We start from the raw sequence: 19,896 nt of genomic DNA, 5'->3' as shown, positions 1-19,896 counted from the left end.
TTTATTAAATGAAGACGAAACACGAAGAACACTTGAATAAACTACAAAACAACAAACGACGTTAAGCAGACCTGAACTTGTGAACATAAAAAAAACAATGAACGCACGAACAGGAAAGAACGAACGGACGAGACAGTACCGTGTGGTGTAACAAACACAGACACAGCAACAATCACCCACAAACAAACAGTGAGAACAGCCTACCTTAATATGGTTCTCAATCAGAGGAAACGTCAAACACCTGCCTCTAATTGAGAACCATATCAGGCAACACATTTAACCCAACATAGAAACACATAACATAGAATGCCCACCCCAACTCACGCCCTGACCAACTAAACACATACAAAAACAAGGAAAACAGGTCAGGAACGTGACAGAACCCCCCCCCCCCCTCAAGGTGCGAACTCCGGGCGCACCACCTAAAGTCTAGGGGAGGGTCTGGGTGGGCATCTGTCCACGGTGGCGGCTCCGGCTCCGGACGTGGTCCCCACCCCACCATAGTCAAACCCCGCTTCCGTAGCCTCCTCCAAATGGCCACCCTCCAAATTAACCCCACTGGATTAAGGGGCAGCACCGGACTAAGGGGCAACACCGGAATGAGGGGCAACACCGGACTGAGGGGCAGCTCCGGACTGAGGGGCAGTTCCGGACTGAGGGGCAGCTCCGGACTGACTGGCGGATCCTGGCTGGCTGGCTCTGGCGGATCCTGGCTGGCTGACGGCTCTGGCGGATCCTGGCTGGCTGACGGCTCTGGCGGATCCTGGCTGGCTGACGGCTCTGGCGGATCCTGGCTGGCTGACGGCTCTGGCGGATCCTGGCTGGCTGACGGCACTGGCTGCTCCTGGCTGGCTGACGGCACTGGCTGCTCCTGTCTGGCGGACGGCTCTGGCTGCTCCTGTCTGGCGGACGGCTCTGGCTGCTCCTGTCTGGCGGACGGCTCTGGCTGCTCCTGTCTGGCGGACGGCTCTGGCTGCTCCTGTCTGGCGGACGGCTCTGGCTGCTCCTGTCTGGCGGACGGCTCTGGCTGCTCCTGTCTGGCGGACGGCTCTGACGGCTCGGGACAGACGGGCAGCTCTGACGGCTCGGGACAGACGGGCAGCTCAGACGGCGCTGGGCAGGCAGGCAGCTCAGACAGCGCTGGGCAGGCAGGCAGTTCTGGGCAGACTGGCAGTGCAGGCGGCTCTGGGCAGACGGGCACACCTGTAGGCTCGGAACAGACGGGCAGCTCTGACGGCTCGGGACAGACGGGCAGCTCTGACGGCTCGGGACAGACGGGCAGCTCTGACGGCTCGGGACAGACGGGCAGCTCTGACGGCTCGGGACAGACGGGCAGCTCTGACGGCTCGGGACAGACGGGCAGCTCAGACGGCGCTGGGCAGGCGGGCAGCTCAGACAGCGCTGGGCAGGCAGGCAGTTCTGGGCAGACTGGCAGTGCAGGCAGCTCTGGGCAGACGGGTACACCTGTAGGGAGGAGACGGAGAGACAGCCTGGTGCGTGGGGCTGCCACAGGACCCACCAGGCTGGAGAGACCTACAGGAGGCTTGATGTTAAGAAGAGGCACCTGAAGGACCGGGCTGTGGGGGAGCACTGGAGCTCTGGTGCGCAGCCTTGGCACCACTCCCCCAGGCTGGAATACTACTCCAGGCCGTACCCTCCAGAGTGCAGGCACAGGTTGAACCGGGCTGTGGATGAGCACTGGAGATCTAGTGCCTACTACGCGCACCTCTCCCTTAGGCTCCACTCCCACATTTGCCCGGTACGAGCGGTGCGTAGGCATAGGACGCACTGCACCCTCCCAGTGCCCCGGAGACACAGCACGCAGAGCCGGCGCAGGATACCCTGGACCGAAACTGCGTACCGGAGACCAGACGCGCTGAGCAGGCACAATACGCCCCGGCTGGATGCCCACACTCACATGACACTTTCGGGTGGCTGCCCGATAGCGCACCGGGCTATGGGCACGCACTGGCGACACCGTGCGCTTAACCGCATAACACGGTGCCTGACCAGTAACGCGTTGCTTATAATAAGCACGAGGAGTGCGCTCAGGTCTGCTACCTGGCTTAGCCACACTCCTCTCTAGCCCCCCCCAAAATAAATCTGGGGTTGCCTCTCGTACCTGTCGCGCTGCCGTGCTGCCTCCTCATATCGCCGCCGCTCAGCTTTCGCTTCCTCCAGCTCAGCTTTGGGGCGGCGATACTCCCCAGCTTGTGCCCAGGGTCCTTCTCCGTTCAAAATCTCCTCCCATGTCCAGGAGTCCTGGCATTTCTGCTGCTGCTGTCGCTGCCTTTTTCCCCGCTGCTTGATCCTTTGTAGGTGGGTGATTCTGTAACGGCTGTCATATTCGTTCTCCTCCTCAGACGAGGAGGAGCATGGATCGGACCAACACGCAGCGAGGTATGTAGACATAATGATTTATTAAATGAAGACGAAACACGAAGAACACTTGAATAACCTTTCCTCAATAGGGGGTGCTGTTTTCACTTTGTAAAAATGTCGTTCCCAAATTAAACTGCCTCGTACTCAATTCTTGCTCGTACAATATGCATATTATTATTACTATTGGATAGAAAACACTCTCTAGTTTCTAAAACCGTTTGAATTATATCTGTGAGTAAAACAGAACTCGAGTTGGAGCAATCTTCCTGTCAGCAAGTGAGAAATCTGAAATCAGCCAGGCTGTTCTGAGGTCAGTTTATTAATTTGCATGTCTTCTATTGGTTGAGATGCACTGCATACGCAGTGGATGTCAGCAAATAGTGAGAATTGGAATGGAGTTGCTAGGCAGATCTGAGGCCATATAAATGGACTGGGAACGTGGGGTCCAGTCTTTCCTTCATTCGCCATGACGCAAGACAGACCTCAGGATGGCGTTCTAGAAAGCTCCCGTTATAGCCCTTAGATATATCCGGCTCTGATTTTATTCGATATAGGTGTTAAAGACATCATAATGTTGTTATTTTAAACCGAGTTATATCAGTTTATTGCGATTTTCGGATATTTCTTTGTGCTGCGTTCTAGTGAGTTGGGCACGTCTGGGCCACATGGCTAATGTTTACTGCTAATTCCAAAGTTGAAGGCGACAATCTACAACCGAGCAATGATTCTTTTGGACAAAGGACAACTTGCCCAAGATTCTGATGGGAGCTCATCAAAAAGTAAGAACTATTTATGATGTTAATTCGTTGTTCTGTTGAAAAATGTAAAACTCATATTCCGCCATTAATTTCGGTGCGGTCTCGCTTTAACGCACTCTGTATGTCGTAGTAACGTTAATTTTAAAAATCTAACACAGCGGTTGCATTAAGAACTAATGTATCTTTCATTTGCTGTCCAACCTGTATTTTTTAGTCAAGTTTATGATTAGTTACTGATTAGATTAGGTGCCTCTCCCAAGATTTCTCCCGACATATTGTTGGCAGCTTGGCTACTATTCTCATTGTATAACCACGATTTGTGCCGCTAAATATGCACATTTTCGAACAAACTCTATATGTATTGTGTAATATGATGTTATAGGACTGTCATCTGAAGAAGTTTGAGAAGGTTAGTGAAAAAATGTATATCTTTTGCTGGTTTATTCGTTATCCCTATTGTTGGCTTGAATCAATGCTGTTGTGTGGTTGGCTATTGTAGTAAGCTAATATAATGCTATATTGTGTTTTCCCTGTAAAACACTTAAAAAATCTGAAATATTGGCTGGATTCACAAGATCTTTGTCTTTCATTTGCTGTACGCTGTGTATTTTTCATAAATATTTTATGATGAGTATTTAGGTAATTCCCGTTGGTCTCTGTAGTTATTCTAGTTGCTTTGGTGAGAGTTGTGATGGTGGCTGCAATGTAAAACTATGATTTATACCTGAAATATGCACATTTTTCTAACAAAACATATGCTATACAATAAATATGTTATCAGACTGTCATCTGATGAAGTTGTTTTTTGGTTAGTGACTATTTATATCTTTATTTGGTCGAAATTGTGATAGCTACCTATGCAGGAAAAAAATGGTGGGAAAAAAAGTTGTGTCTTTTGCTATCGTGGTTAGCTAATAGATTTACATATTGTGTCTTCCCTGTAAAACATTTTAAAAATCAGAAATGATGGCTGGATTCACAAGATGTGTATCTTTCATCTGGTGTCTTGGACTTGTGATTTAATGATATTTAGATGCTAGTATTTACTTGTGACGCTAGGCTATGCTAGTCAGCTTTTTAACTGATGGGGGTGCTCCCGGATCCGGGATTGTGACCAAGTAGAAGATAAACTACAAAACAACAAACGACGTTAAACAGACCTGAACTTGTGAACATAAAAAAAAACAATGAACGAACGAACGAGACGAGACAGTACCGTGTGGTGTAACAAACACAGACACAGCAACAATCACCCACAAACAAACAGTGAGAACAGCCTACCTTAATATGGTTCTCAATCAGAGGAAACGTCAAACACCTGCCTCTAATTGAGAACCATATCAGGCAACACATTTAACCCAACATAGAAACACATAACATAGAATGCCCACCCCAACTCACGCCCTGACCAACTAAACACATACAAAAACAAGGAAAACAGGTCAGGAACGTGACAGGTGGGAGTAAACATGTAGTCTGAATAATAAGACAACCCCCTCACAGTTGTGAGCCACACTCATAAACATATGGCTATCAATATGATTTTAAAATCCATTGTGGAGAAGAAAATGAAGACTGGACAGGTTTGACTGCATAGTATACGATATCTATCTAGTAACTGTCCTTGCTGAATATCAAAATAACGCAAAACCACAAAGCCATGTAAGTCTCCATTGTCTTTTGAACGCTTTTGGAAAAAAAGCCTACTTTTCAGGCTTAGCACTTGGCCATGACAGCATGACACAGCCATAAGTCCTACATTACGGACTCACAGCACATGCTCATCTTGTTTTGTAACCCAGACTTACTAGCAGGGAGGAAACCCCCAACCAACTGAAGAGAGTGAGCAGTAAATACACTGGGCCACCAAGCAAAGCCTTGAGCAGATTTAATTAAAGCCAGACGGAGTGGGTGGGCATGGAGATACAGTATTTCCCATCAACATGGACCGGGCCTCCATGGGAATCAAGGGAGGGGAAGACTTCTTCTCTACAAAGTGCTGTGAAATCAATATTGAGAAGCTGCATTAAAAAGTGCGTCATCGAGTTTCCTTATTTCTCAATGAGGTCAATGTCGGCGCAAAGCTGTTATTGTGATACACCCTGCTGCTGAGGTGGAAAAAGAAAGAAACATGGTATTGGGATACGTCCCAAATAGCACCCTATTCCCTATGTAGTGCTCTATGGGCCCTGGTCAAAAGTAGTGCACTATAAAGGGATTAGGGTGCCATTTTGGATGCATCCTTGGTATCTGTCCACATATTTCACTCATTAACCCACGCTCACAAGAGAGAAGAATTTTACAACCCATGAAGGGACACAAGCTCTTTGGATGCTCTGGAGATGGATTCAGTTCAATTGGACTTCTTCGCCACTCCAGTTCAAACATCCTCCCTTTTTGCCTCTCTTCCCAGATTTTTTGCTTTTCCCTTGTCCCTAATAATAAAAGTTGGAGAAGAAAGAGAGACAGCAGAAGGCATCTCTCCAGCCCCCCCCCCCCCCCCCCCCCCCCCCGTGTCAGCTGAAAAGATGGGGAGATGAGAGGAGTGTGGGGTGGGCTGGAGCAGTTGGTTTTTAGACTGCAGTCCCGTACGTGCGTACACACATACTATATTGAGCTCTAGGATCTCAGTGTTTTTTCTGAGGTCGCCATGCAGCTCCATCCCTGATCGCATTCCCGCCTGGATGATCTTCTCATGGCTGGCAGATGTCCCCCTGATTTACACTCCAACACTTGAGAGAGAGAGAGGTGTGTGTGTGTGTGTGTGTGTGTGTGTGTGTGTGTGTGTGTGTGTGTGTGTGTGTGTGTGTGTGTGTGTGTGTGTGTGTGTGTGTGTGTGTGTGTGTGTGTGTGTGTGTGTGTGTGTGTGTGTGTGTGTGTGTCTGTCTGTCTGTTAGGGTTGGAGAGGTGGTAGAATCTTTGGAAGCCTCTGGGCTGTTACTTAAGCATACCTTATAGTGGGGAGCAGCGAGTCAAGGTAGTGTAGACCATAGATTATGAGAGGCTTTTGTCACAGGAAGAAGGAGTGGGTGAGACTTTGTTCAGAGATGTGAAGGATCTCTAGACCAGGTGGGAGAATTAAATGAACGAAGGACGATGAAATGAGAGGTGGATGGATGAAGGAAGGAGGACGGGAAGATCTCAGACAAGATAGCGCTTGTTCATTGAGCGAGCTGCTGCTTGAGGTGATAAACTATAACAGCCTGGCCTCAAAGATGAGACGTAACATAGTAGAAGTAAATCTGTGACACTGAAATTAGTATGATATGTTAATTTTGGTATGGGGAAGATGGGTGGGCGTATAATGCAAACGTCTAGCAACCAAAATGTTGCGTGTTCAAATCACATCAAGGACAACTTTTGCATTTTAGCTAATTAGCAACTTTACAACACCGTACAACATTTTAGCTACTTTACAGCTACATAGCATGTTAGCTAACCTCTTCTCCTAACCCTAATCTTAACCCTTAACCCCTAACCCTAACCTAGCTAAGGTTAGCCCAACAAGCTCTCACAGTCTCACTCCAGAATTAGACGTTTATTTTCCGTTTCTCCAAACGTAAAAATGTTGAGGTTGCTCCAAAGTCAAATTTAGAAGTTTAAAGGAGAAATTGACCAAAAATCCAGAAACACCCAAGTGATTCCATACATTGAAACTAGTTCAGTGGAGTTTGCCCTCTCCCGTCTCTCTGTATTGCCGTACTGAAACAGCTGCAAAAACAATGCTGGATGCAGGCCTCGCTCGGCTCCGTTGCCAGTGAATTTATGATTCAGACAAATGTGTTGTTTTATTGAAAGCGTACAGCCGAATGAGCAATTATTTTCAAAAGTACTGTCGGTTTTAGTACTAACATTTGTGATTATTTGATATCATTATTTCATGTAGCTGACTGCCACAGCAGTGGAGATGGGTAACAACTGTGCATGTGGGCTCTCGGGGGAATCCCTGCTATGTAGAAAATCCACGTTATGCCCTTATTCACAGATGCACGTTTGTTTGGGCAGAGAAGTGAAGACAGTGTTACACGTTAGTTAAACAAAGTAAAACACAACCTACAATTGTCTGACAACAAAATACTCGCTACTGGAGGGTGACTGATGATGTTGTTGAACCGTATTTATATGAGCCTGAGTATTTGGATGAAGAATTGAGGCAAATTGAGCTTCAGATGGTCGCTGCCGCTCTAGCCAACAAAGCCGCAGGAGTAGCTGGACCTAAGCCGCAACCCATCCCCAGGATCAACACAGACTGGTGGTGCAGATGTGGCAATTGTGCTCCAATGGCGCGAATGAGGAATGTTTGAGCTGCAGAGAATTTGAATACGTGACTACAATTCCTACAGAAATAGAGGAACGTATTGATGATGAGGAGAGGTAAGGTTGCTTTTGCGAACACAGGGATTTTGCTGCCCACAAACTCTGGTGTCCTGGAAACAATTTTCGGTATTCCAAAAATGTATTGGTGATGCAACCCTGTTCCAGCTGGGTAAAATGGACAGTTATTTAATGAATAAGTAGCTAAACTTTACTTTATTGAATGATTGCTTATCATAAATCTCTATGAGCGGGACCGGACCGTTATCAAGGTTGTGTTTTCACATTACAAAACACAATATAGCCTATACTAGTAGAAAGAGGAGGAAGGGAAGCGCTACTAAGGTACACAATAGTACATTTTGGTAGACAGAAGGTGCTCTTTGGTAAAAGGGGTGAATTGGTCATCAAAAAGAAAGGAAGACCAAGGCACTCTTCATATAATTAATTAAAATTCCTTTATTAGTATGGCATGTTCATAAGAAACAACGTTTTTTTTATAATCCGACACGTATTGGCTGCATGGCCTTCGTCAGGGAGTACAAAGAAATAATACAATGTCCTCTTTTGAACAGCTTATCCAATTAGCCCTAATTTGAAGAGGGAGTGGTTACAAAATTGATTGGACACACCTAGTAAGCAATAATATACACATTAAAAAGAGAAATACTGTAGCTATGTTATCATAAAAATACAACTCCAAGCTAGAAGTATCAGAACACTTAGAAAGGTAGTTCTAACCTTAAACATGACTGGGAGAAGTGTCAAGAATAAGAAAGCAATACATTCCATAGTACTATGGACACCTAGTAAGCAATACTATACACATTAAAAAGTGAAGTACTGTAGCCATGTTATCATAAAAATACAACTCCTGTCAAGTGTCAATGTGCAGCAGTTAGGACGGAGTCAGGCGCAGGACACAGAACTGAGTAAAAGACGTACTTTACTCGAAAAGAAACAACAACATTTCCACGCAGGGAAAACACACCAGCTCACAGAAGTCTTGAACACATAACAAAGAACAAACACGCACAAAACCATGTGGGAACTAGAGGGTTAAATAGGGAATAAATTATAACGTAATGGGAACCAGGTGTGTACAATCAAGACAAAACAAATGGAAAAAGAAACGTAGATCGGTGGAAGCTAGAAAGCCGGTGACGACGACCGCCGAACGCAACCCGAACAAGGAGAGGCACCAACTTCGGCGGAAGTCGTGACAGCTCCAAGCTAGCGCCCGGTCGGCCCTCCTCAAGACCACCTCCAGGTATTGACGAGAAGCGGATCGCCATCGGACACCGGCTCCCCTGTATTGTTTCAGGCAGAAGGTATTGCTATCCACAAACTCTCCCCCCGGTTTATCGGCCCGTTTCCCATCTCAAAAATGATTAGCCCCTCTGCTGTTTTTCTTCTGTTGCCCCGTACCCTTAGTATACATCCCACCTTTCATGTGTCCCAAGTTAAACACATGACTCACAGTCCTTTGCCTCCTGTTTCCAAGCCCACCCGTCTTCCCCGTCTCATCGACGGCCAACCGGCATACACTGTGAGGCGTCTCCTGAAGGTTCGACCTCGGGGCAGGGGGTTCCAGTACGTGGTTGACTGGAAGGGTTATCGCCCGGAGGAGAGGTGCTGGGTCCACGACAGGGACATTCTGGACCCAGGCCTCATCACAGATTTCCAACGGAGACACCCCGGTCAACCAGGTATGCGCCCAGGTATGTTGGCACCCCTGGGGGGGGGGGGGGGGGGGTTACTGTCACACCCTGATCTGTTTCACCTGTTTTTGTGATTGTCTCTACCCCCCTCCAGGTGTCTCCCATCTTCCCCATTATCCCCTGTGTATATATACATGTGTGCTCTGTTTGTCTGTTGCCAGTTTATTTGTTTCGTCAAGCCTACCAGTATTTTTTCCCTCTGTTCCTGTCTCTTGATTGTTCCTGTTTACTAGTTTTCCCAGTTTTGACCTTTTCTGCCTGCCCTGACCCTGAGCCTGCCTGCCATCCTGTACCTTTGCCCCACATATCATATTACTGAACCCTGCCTGCCCTTGACCTGTCTTTTGCCTCCCCCTGTAGGATTAATAAACTTGTTAATTCGACGTTGTCTGCATCTGGGTCTTACCTCAAATGTGATAGGAGAGGGCAAACTCCACTGAACTTGCTTCAATGTATGGAATCACTTGGGAGTTTCTGTATTTTGGGTAACGGTTTTGGAGGGGATTCAAACAAAAAAATATATATATAAATGTCACCACTGGGATCAAACACACAGCTTTCTGATGCAGAGTCATGGGATTACACCCATCCGCCACCCCTGTACACACCTTAGCAAAAACCAAGCCTACTTGGTGCCAACAGATAGGGCTGCCGTGCTTATAGCTCTTAGGAAACTTTGCAGTATTTTGTTTTTTTCTGCATTAATTCTTACATTATTAGCCCAGAGAAGTTTTTGTGTTTTTACATACAGCCGGGAAGAACGTTTGGATGTTAAAGTGACAGTAACTCAACAGTTTTACCAGCATTACGACCATGAATACGACTTTCCTGAATCGGCTCCTTTGTTTGTACCCCCCAGGGCAATTGAACTGATTCCAGAGGCTGACCCAAAACACCGCCGGCGGAGGAGAGGTACTCGGGGTGGACGTCTAGTCCAACTCAGTAGGCACACACACCACCCACCGCTTCGGAGTATATTACTCGCTAATGTTCAGTCACTGGATAATAAAGTTGACGAGCTCAGGGCGAGGATTTCCTTCCAGAGAGACATCGGGGATTATAACATACTCTGTTTCACGGAAACATGGCTCTCTCGGGATATACTGTCTGAGTCCGTACAGCCAGTTGGGTTCTCAGTTTATCGTGCAGACAGAGATAAATATATTTCCAGGAAGAAGGGCGGGGGTGTATGTTTCATGATTAACTACTAATGGGTTGATTGTGAGAAAATACAGGAACTCAAATATTTTTGTTCACAAAACCTAGAATACCTCACAATCAAATGACGATCGTATTACCTCCCAAGAGAATTCTCTTCGGTTATAGTCATAGCCGTGTATATTCCCCCTCAAGCCAATACTATGACGGTTCTCAAAGAACTTCACTGTGTCTATGGACATATTCAATCGTTCCCTATCCCAGTCTGCTGTCCCCACATGCTTCAAGATGTCCACCATTGTTCCTGTATCCAAGAAAGCAAAGGTAACTGAAATAAATGACGATCGCCCCGTAGCACGCACTTCTGTCATCATGAATTGCTTAAAGAGACTAGTCAAGGAACATATCACCTCTACCTTACCTGACACCCTAGACCCACTTCAATTTGCTTACCTCCCCAATAGATCCAGAGACGACGCAATCGCCATCGCACTGCACACTGCCCTATGCCATCTGGACAAGAAGAATACCTATGTAAGAATGCTGTTCATTGACTATAGCTCAACATTCAACACCATAGTACCCTCCAAGCTCATCATTAAGCTCGAGGCCCTGGGTCTGAACCCCGCCCTGTGCAACTGGGTCCTGGACTTCCTGACGGGCCGCCCCCAGGTGGTGAAGGTTGGAAATAACACCTCCACTTCGCTGATCCTCAACACTGGGGCCCCACAAGGATGCATGCTCAGCCCTCTCCTCTACTCCCTGTTCACCCATGACTGCGTGGCCATGCACGTCTCCAAATAAATCATCAAGTTTGCAGACGAAACAACAGTAGTAGGCCTGATTACCAACAATGACGAGACAGCCTACAGGGAGAAGGTGAGGGCCCTGGGAGTGTGGTGCCAGGAAATAACGTCTCACCCAAGGAGCTGATTGTGGAAAAGCAGAGGGAGCACCCCGCTATCCACATCGACGGGACAACGGGACAAACTTTTACAGGTGCACAATTGAGAGCATCCTGTCGGGCTGTATCACTGCCTGGTACAGCTACTACACTGCCCGCAACCGCAGGGGTCTCCAGAGGGTGGTGCGGTCTGCCCAACGCATCACCGGGGGCAAACTACCTGCCCTCCAGGACACCTACAGCACCCAATGTCTCAGGAAGGCCAAAAAGATCATTAAGGACAACAACCACCCCAGCCACTGCCTGTTCAACCCAATATCATCCAGAAGGCGAGGTCAGTACAGGTGCAGCAAAGCTGGGACCGAGGGACTGAAAAACAGCTTCTTCCTCAAGGCCATCAGATTGTTAAATAGCCATCACTAGCACATTAGAGGCTGCTGCCATATATATACTTGAAATCACTGGCCACTTTAATAATGGAACACTGGTCACTTTAATAATGTTGACATATTTTGCATTTCTCATCTCATATGTATATACTGTATTCTATCCTACTGTATCTTAGTCTACACCGCTCTGACACTGCTCGCCCAAATGTTTATATATTCTTAATTCCATTCCTTTTCTTTAGAATTGTGTGTATTTTTGTGAAATTGTTAGATATTACTTGTTAGATATTACTGCACTGTTGGAGCTAGAAACACAAGCACTTTGCTACACCCACAATAACATCTGCTGAACACGTACGTGTATGTGACAAATAACAATTGATTGGATTTGATACTTGATGGTAATAGCACTCACTGTTGCCCAATGACTGTATATATGAATGGACAAAGCCATTGATCATGTGACACCATTCATTCCTCTGTGAAGGCTCAAATAGCGCATTGAAGGCAAATTAAGTCGGTTGACATGCACCGTTTTAGCTACTCCAGGAATGACGTTGCAGGCTACGTCAGTGCTGCCCCTTCTCTTTAAGTAACTCAAGTTGAAGGCCGACCAGGGTACTGCAGGCTGCCATTAGCAACTCAATTATCCTTATGACTTCTTCTGTGTGCGATTTTAAAATAATCGGTTCAAGGACATACAGTATTGGTACCATGATTGCCTTCCATTTTATATATTTTTTCCATGAATATTAGTTCTCCCTTGCTGTTGCCCCTAGTGGCTGGTTTTGAAGGACTTTCCCGATGTCCTCAAGACATGGATAGAGGTCCAATTTATAATTCACTCTTCTGCCTGAGCCACCTAGCCCTCTAGAGTTGCAATTTGTAGCATATCATATTAATTGTAATTCGTAAACATATCATACAAAATGAATGGACATGACAAATGAATACATTCCATACGAAATGTAAATCATAAAATGGAGGGAGACAGACGTTTACTTTGTTACGTCCACCCCTGAGTCCAGGTTGACTATAAATGTTAAGCAGGTTTTGGAAGAACAAAGACTATGAAAGTATAGCCTCTAGCTCAGATTAATCCTCATAGAACAGTGTTTGAGAGAAAGGAATAAGGATTTGCCCACGCAATCCAAAAGATTTCCATTAAACTCCCTTGTTGATGCTTTGTATTGTGTGGGTGGATGTGTGAATAGTACTGGGGAACACTGGTGATGAAGGGCTGGGCTGCTTTACAGACACATTCACACAAAGACAGAAAACGCCTGGCAAACACTGGAGCCAACCTTATACATACATACATGCATAAATAATGTAGGCTACATATGCATAGCAAAATGCCCCTTATCCCACATGTAAGCCTTAAAGGACGTGTTACACTTTAACTGTGAACAGAACAAGGCATTAAGTTTTCATGGTTAGCTGTTATGCTAGCTAGTAGCTAGCTTCAAGATGAGGAACATAGATCGTAATAAACAACTGCACAATTTTTCTACACAGCCACTAATCTTATAATTGACTATAATGATTTCATCAGTCAAGCTTCAATGGCCATTGAAAATCCCAGACAAAAGTGAGAGAGTTAAATCCATGGGATTAACACACCTCACACCACTGTAATAGTCATCTGTAGAAATGCAGTACCCTGGAAATGAATATCATGGGAGAGCTCCCTAAGGGTATTAGCATACTTTGTTATAAATCAGAAACGTATGAAACATTTTCAAACTCCAAACACATGTTGCTCAGCCTCGGCTCAAGCTGTGATTGCTCAGCTTGACTGACACTGAAATGATATAAATCTTAAAAAGTGAGCAAGATGGAAGGAATGGAGGGAGGAGAAAGAGCAAAGCATGTTCCTTTTTCAGTTTACATGGACTGTCAGACATGCCAAGATGAAGATAGCATGCCAAGGTACAACAAAATGCCTTGGCACCTCACAACCATTCATTAGCTAAAGACTGCTGCATCCTGGAGCTCCAGCTCTCTGGAGGTTCCATGTCAAGTCCTATAACCAGGCGGCTGCTGCTCTCCAGGTTGTCCCTCAGACCCCCTCTGTTGAAGCGGGTGTCATACGGTGTCCTCTCCAGGCTGGGGGAGTCCCGGTCTCCCATGTACTGATGGGGCTGGTGGTGGTGCAGGGTGGGGCTGTCTTTCGGGACGCCACCAATAGGTGCAGCGTATCTGGCATAGCAGGGGAGGAGATGCCCTTCTGCAGTAGGAGGGGAAGGCTTGCCCCTGTCCTTGACTTGGTTTGGACTCTCTGGAGTGGGGTCCAGCTCTAAGAGACTCCTTCTCTGTCCACCTATGGTCCTGTAGGTGTGTGTGGGTGTTAGCTTCAGGGTGGGGCTGTGCTGGAGAACCCTGGCCATGGAGGGTGGCGTAGGGTTGAGACTCCCTGGAGATGTAGCCAGGCTTGGGGCTCTCTGACCTGGTGGAGTTAGCCTGGGGTGGGGTGGGGGAGGGAGTCCACCTGTCCATGAAGATGGTGGACAGCTTGGTAACCTCCTCAGCCAGCTTACGGGCCATGTGAGGGCTAGTGGCCAGGGAGATACTTCTTCTGTCTCTCGTCTGGTTCATTCCCTACCCCACCCCGTCCCAGGCTAAATACCAGGTCAGAGAGCCCCAAGCCTGGCTACATCTCCAGGGAGTCTCAACCCTACGCCACCCTCCATGGCCAGGGTTCTCCAGCACAGCCCCACCCTGAAGGGGACATGGTATAGTTGTAGTAGGACTGCCTGGCTTGAACAGAGAGCTGGTGAGAAGCTGGGCTTCTGGTGAGGCCATTCAAACCACGGTTCCTGTCTGAGTCTATGAGGCGTGCATTGACTGGCAGCATTTTGGCACCCCTAGGCAGGACCCGGGACCCACCCCAGGAGTGGCAGCGGGGCTGCTGCTGGTAGTGCCGAGACAGGCTGGGGCTACTGTCTGGGCTGTAGGCTGCCAATCTGCGCATCAGTTCCGGTGAGCCAAATTCCTCCATGGCCCTGTAGGTGGCCTCTCTGGCTACAGTGTCCAGTGGCCCTGCGGAGACAGGGGGGGCTCTTGGGGGACTTGACCGAGGTGGGACATGACAGTTTGGGGCAAGAGCTACCGGAGGACTGCCAGCTGTCCAACCACACAGGGTCACTGAGCCTCTTCCTAAGGTGAGCAGGCATATACCTCTCCCCCATGCCTCTATTGAAAGGGTTCTTAGGTACACTTTGGCACACAGCACTGCAGTTTTCCCTGCAGGTAGAGCCCACACCTACACTCTCCACCCAGTACATAAAGACATGTCTTTGTCTTTTGGCCCTAGAGGTGCCTCATTAAACCAACTGGAGGCATGGAGACACTTTATGACACACATGGGATTCCATGGCAGTGGCACCACGTTACGTGGAGCTTGTTTTGTGATCACCGGGCTCCACCTCCCCCTACTTCAACTACTACTATACACACACACACCCACGCATGCCGGCTGACACGCACACAAACAAACATACGCAGAACCCACACAGAACATGCGCACATGCATGCACACGCACACACACAGATTCCACTCTCTACCTCTTGACTCCCTGCTGAGCCATTGCTTACATTGTGATTCTAGAGTTGTGATTACAGCCAGCTCGGTACTCCTTCCCCTGCCTCTATTCCTAAGTGAGAAGCCTCACAGAAGCCTGAATTCTTCTATTACAGCCAGTTTTAACCCCTTGTTAACTGACCATATCGTGGAATATCAGGGACATTGTGGTGTTACCCAGCCATTGGGGTTTTAAAGGCTTGTTATGTTTCCGGGGAGAGACTGTATCTATGAAGAAATGGGTGTGAACTGTGAAGGTTCTGGCATACCCATGCAGCGTGGAAGGAAGGAGGAAAATATACAGTAAGCCTCAGGACTGAAGAAATGTTCTATTAGGCGGGAAAGGCTGGGTAGGCTGGTACAGGAAATGGCTCAGGGAAGACTGGGGAGGGCGGCCCCTGCACGGTAGTGGGCAGCGGTCCCGTCATGCAACCCCAGGGCCGAGGGCCGAATATAAGGCCCCTGTGTTCCCCTCTCCTCAGGAGGGGGTGACAGAGTTTGAACTGGTGCAAGCCAGGCACAGGTCTGGGGGAGAGAGGGTGGAGGGGAAGGTCTGTGTTCCCCTCCGGATAGAGGGTGGAGGGGAAGGAGAGGGGGTGGGATTAGATAAACAGTTCAACACCCTGGCAGCTAGGCATCTTGACATCCATCTACCTCTTCCCATCTCTCCCATCCCTCCCTCCCTCTCTCCCTCCATCTCTCTCCTTGACAGCCCTGTGCCAAGCCCCCAGGGCTGTAGGCCCCTGCAAGGTTGCAGCAGACACGTCGGAAGCACTCCTTACATTCCTGTGCTTCAGCTTGTCCAGATGATACGCTAACGTCATACTAGTTGGTATTAACTGTTTCATTCAACAGAGTGGATTGTTGCCAGGACACATACAGCGGTCGTTGTCAACAATTAGCTTGCCTAAGGAGAACATTTTGAGAGCTTTGTATAGGCCATTGACATCCACTGCTCTTTGTGGGGTGAAACGGTACCTAAAGCAGCAGTAATGCGTACGTTCTATTTATTTTCTACAGAATGAACTCAAGAGACTGGACACAACTCAGTCATTACTAGTCTTCGTTTGTGGAGGGACTAAACTCATGACAATTTGAAACATATGCTTTGAGATAGTCAAAATGCAGTTTTCCAAAGAACTAGATTTGCATACAAAATAGATCAGTGTGTGTGTGTTGTGAGGTAATAGTGTGACGGGACTACTTCCCCATTCAGCCTTGAGGCAGGAGGTGCAGACTGGCACCTTTGAACCCCTGTACAGTATGTGTCATTATCAGTATTTAATGGGTACCGGCATCAAACACTCACAAGGCCAAAACACTCATTATTACGCCTGCAGAATGGAATTCCAGGGAGGGATACTAGGTCATGTTCATTAGGCACCAAACGGAAGAAAACAGATTGAAACAGTTTAGGATTCACAGTAGAAGCGCAAGAGTTAAAACCACTCTGGTCATGGGGTTGATTTTAGTTTAGGGTTATACTTTTCCATGTCATTTTATAAATAACTCCCTTGTCATTTAATACTTTTCTGTGTTGTTTTGAATTAACTCACTGAACTGGTGTCAAAATAACACTTTTGAAAGTGTTGAAAATAAACTTGGTTTCAAATGTTAATAAAGTGAATGGGGATAAGATTAACGTTGTATGCTGAATGACTGTGATGTTACGAGTTATGCCTGTCATGGCCGTTCGGTCATACAGTTGTTGATTAAAACCATTCTAGAACCCCCTTCCTGAAAGGAGTTCAACCAGTTACTGATTTACTGTAGGTCGGGACACGGACAGGGTTAGAAAGTTCAGAACGAAGTTTGAACACTTAACATTGTTATAAAATGGCTGTTGACAGGGCTTCAAAGTAAGGTATACATGTTGCCATTCACCCTTCCAAGTCTTCCAAGCGTTGGAATTTTGGAGTATCTGAACCATTCGTTTTCACTGAAAGTATAACTTTTACCCCTGTAGCATTTGTGCTAGAGAGAGGGGGGATATGAAACACTTCTGTGCAGCGTTGTGCAACTTGAACATTCAGTTTTACTTGAGCTTGACTAAACTTTAGTTACACATACTGCCTGTTTTCAACAATTTTCTGGAAAACCCTGAGTTAAACACGTTACCTTATATCTGAACCTACCAGCCAGTGCTATATTAGTTCATAACTGTTTGGGCCAAAAATCGAAAGGAGATGCTGATGTTGACATAACATGTGGAGTCCTTTGCATAGCTGTGAGTTAGGGGTTCTGGATAGGAGGAAAACAAAATAAAACTATATTTAGTAACGTATTGCATGCATCTATAATCACATTTGCGTAGCATACATCTGAGCACACACATTTTTTGGCTTTCCACGCATGGGGATTTTATTTAGCAGGGTAAGGAAAGAAATCGGCCTTTTATAAACACATTTCATGCGTCCGACCAGGAAGGCAGGCTTCATCAGTGTGTCACACATTACTTTACAATGAGCTGGAGGTAGTATGCATTTTGAAAACATATTTGAATCCTGAATGTTTCACTACTCCAGCTCATTATGAGGTATGTTTTACCTTGCTTCAAAGTAGCCTAGGAAAAGTATCTGTGGAGGCAAATATTTTATGAAGACTATTGCTATTGAATGCTATTGAAACCACTAGACTATTTCTCTCATGTTCTATTGGTTTTCAACTTTCTTTCATTGTCCGGTAGCCAAAGGCACAATCCTGGTCATATTAGCAACCCATAGTTGTTGCATCTTTAGATTTCCCCTCTCTACATTTCTAAAGGATATTTTTATCTGTCACTTTGACAATGGTGTTTTCCGCCAGTTGTATTATGAAACGAACATTCGCGCGTAGCCTACGGCCTTGTGCGCATTGCTAAGCTTATAATGTGAAGAAATAACAGTTTATCAACATGTTAAGATAAACGTTCTGATCTGCTGCATCAGGCTCATTGATTTTTACCTTTTGTTTATGTAGCCTAGGCCCACTGGTTGTATGAATTTGGGATCTACCGTCCCACAACTGTCCCAGAGTCTGTTGGAAATAGGATTTTCTTTCTCGACAACAGGAACAATAGAATAGGTCAACTGTTCTACTATGGGAAATAGTATATTGACCCTAGGCTAGTGATTCTGCTGTTCGTTACTAGTCTTGTTGGCTGAGGAAAAGTACATGTGGACAGTTATTCTAACATTTTCAAAGTGCACATTGAAATTCGGTAAGAAGGACGCACTTCGTTGCATCCTCACTTGCATGTTCCGTTAAGATGAATGACCATAATCTAAATGTGATTTCTGTCATTCTGAGAACCATGGGTGGACGTCCTAATCAGATTAAGCACCCAATGCATGGTCCAGTACATTTCTGAAATGTCTGGTAAATTAAAATGCTGCCTGTCCATGGTCCAGATATATATATATATATATATATATATATATACAGTATATATACAGTGCCTTCGGGAAGTATTCAGACTCCTCGACTTTTTCCACATTTTGTTACGTTACAGCCTTATTCTAAAATGTATTAAATAAAAACAATTCCTCAGCAATCTACACACCCATAATTACAAAGCGAAAACAGAAATACCTTATTTACAGAAGTATTCCAACCCTTTGCTATGAGACTCGAAATTTTGCTCAGATCCATCCTGTTTCCATTGATCATCCTTGAGATGTTTCTATAACTTGATTGGAGTCCACCTGTGGTAAATTCAATTGATTGGACATGATTTGGAAAGGCATACACCTGTCTGTATGAGGTCCCACATTTGACAGTGCATGTCAACAACAAAAAAACAAGCCATGTGGTCGATAGAATTGTCCGTAGAGCTTCGAGACAGGATTGTGTCGAGCCAAAGATCTGGGGAGGGGGACCAAAAACATTCTGCAGCATTGAAAATTAAGAAAATTAAAGTACTGAGTAAATGCCCAGCTAGCACAGTGGATCTGGGCCGATTCCGGGCTGAGACTTGGGGTACTCGGCTGAGAGTCAGACTCCGATGTCATGTGGCACAAGTCTGGGCCGCCTTCGGCAGTATTACTTATGGCTAGGATGCGGCGATTGAGCTCGGGCCGATTCCGATGTGAGATATCTAGCCCAAATGTATTTTTTCATATTTTCTAATTTTTTCTGTAATCAAAAAATGTAATTCAGATTAAAATGAAATTCTTTAAGAGTCCTGTTTAAGTACTATTTTTGTATTTTTGATACTTGGTGCAAGGCAATTGATAAGCATTAAAAACTTTGTGGATGGGGCCTCCTGAGTGGCGCAGCGGTCTAAGACACTGCATCATAGTGCAAACTGCGTTGCTACAGATGCTGGTTCGAGACCTGCGCTGGCCGCAACCGAGAGATAAAAAGGCCTGTTGCAGCATTTACATAAGTATTAATTTATTTAAAATTGCATCGGGACGCTTCTGGGGGATTCTGGTAAGATGCCGGCAAACTATCACACCACTGAAGATTGCAAATGTGTCGTCTGCGTAGAGGTGGATCAGAGAATCACCAGCAGCAAGAGCGTATGTATACAGAGAAGAGAGTCGGCCCGAGAATTGAACCTTGTGTCACCCCCATAGAGACTGCCAGAGGTCCGGACAACAGGCCCTCCGATTTGACACACTGAACTCTATCAGAGAAGTAGTTGGTGAACCAGGCGAGGCAATCATTTGAGAAACCAAGGCTTTTGAGTCTGCCAATAAGAATG

Source organism: Salvelinus namaycush, chromosome 5, assembly GCF_016432855.1.
Source record: "Salvelinus namaycush isolate Seneca chromosome 5, SaNama_1.0, whole genome shotgun sequence".
NCBI lineage: Eukaryota > Metazoa > Chordata > Actinopteri > Salmoniformes > Salmonidae > Salvelinus > Salvelinus namaycush.
The sequence above is the reverse complement of the archived record's forward strand: the minus strand, read 5'-3'. Positions refer to the sequence as shown.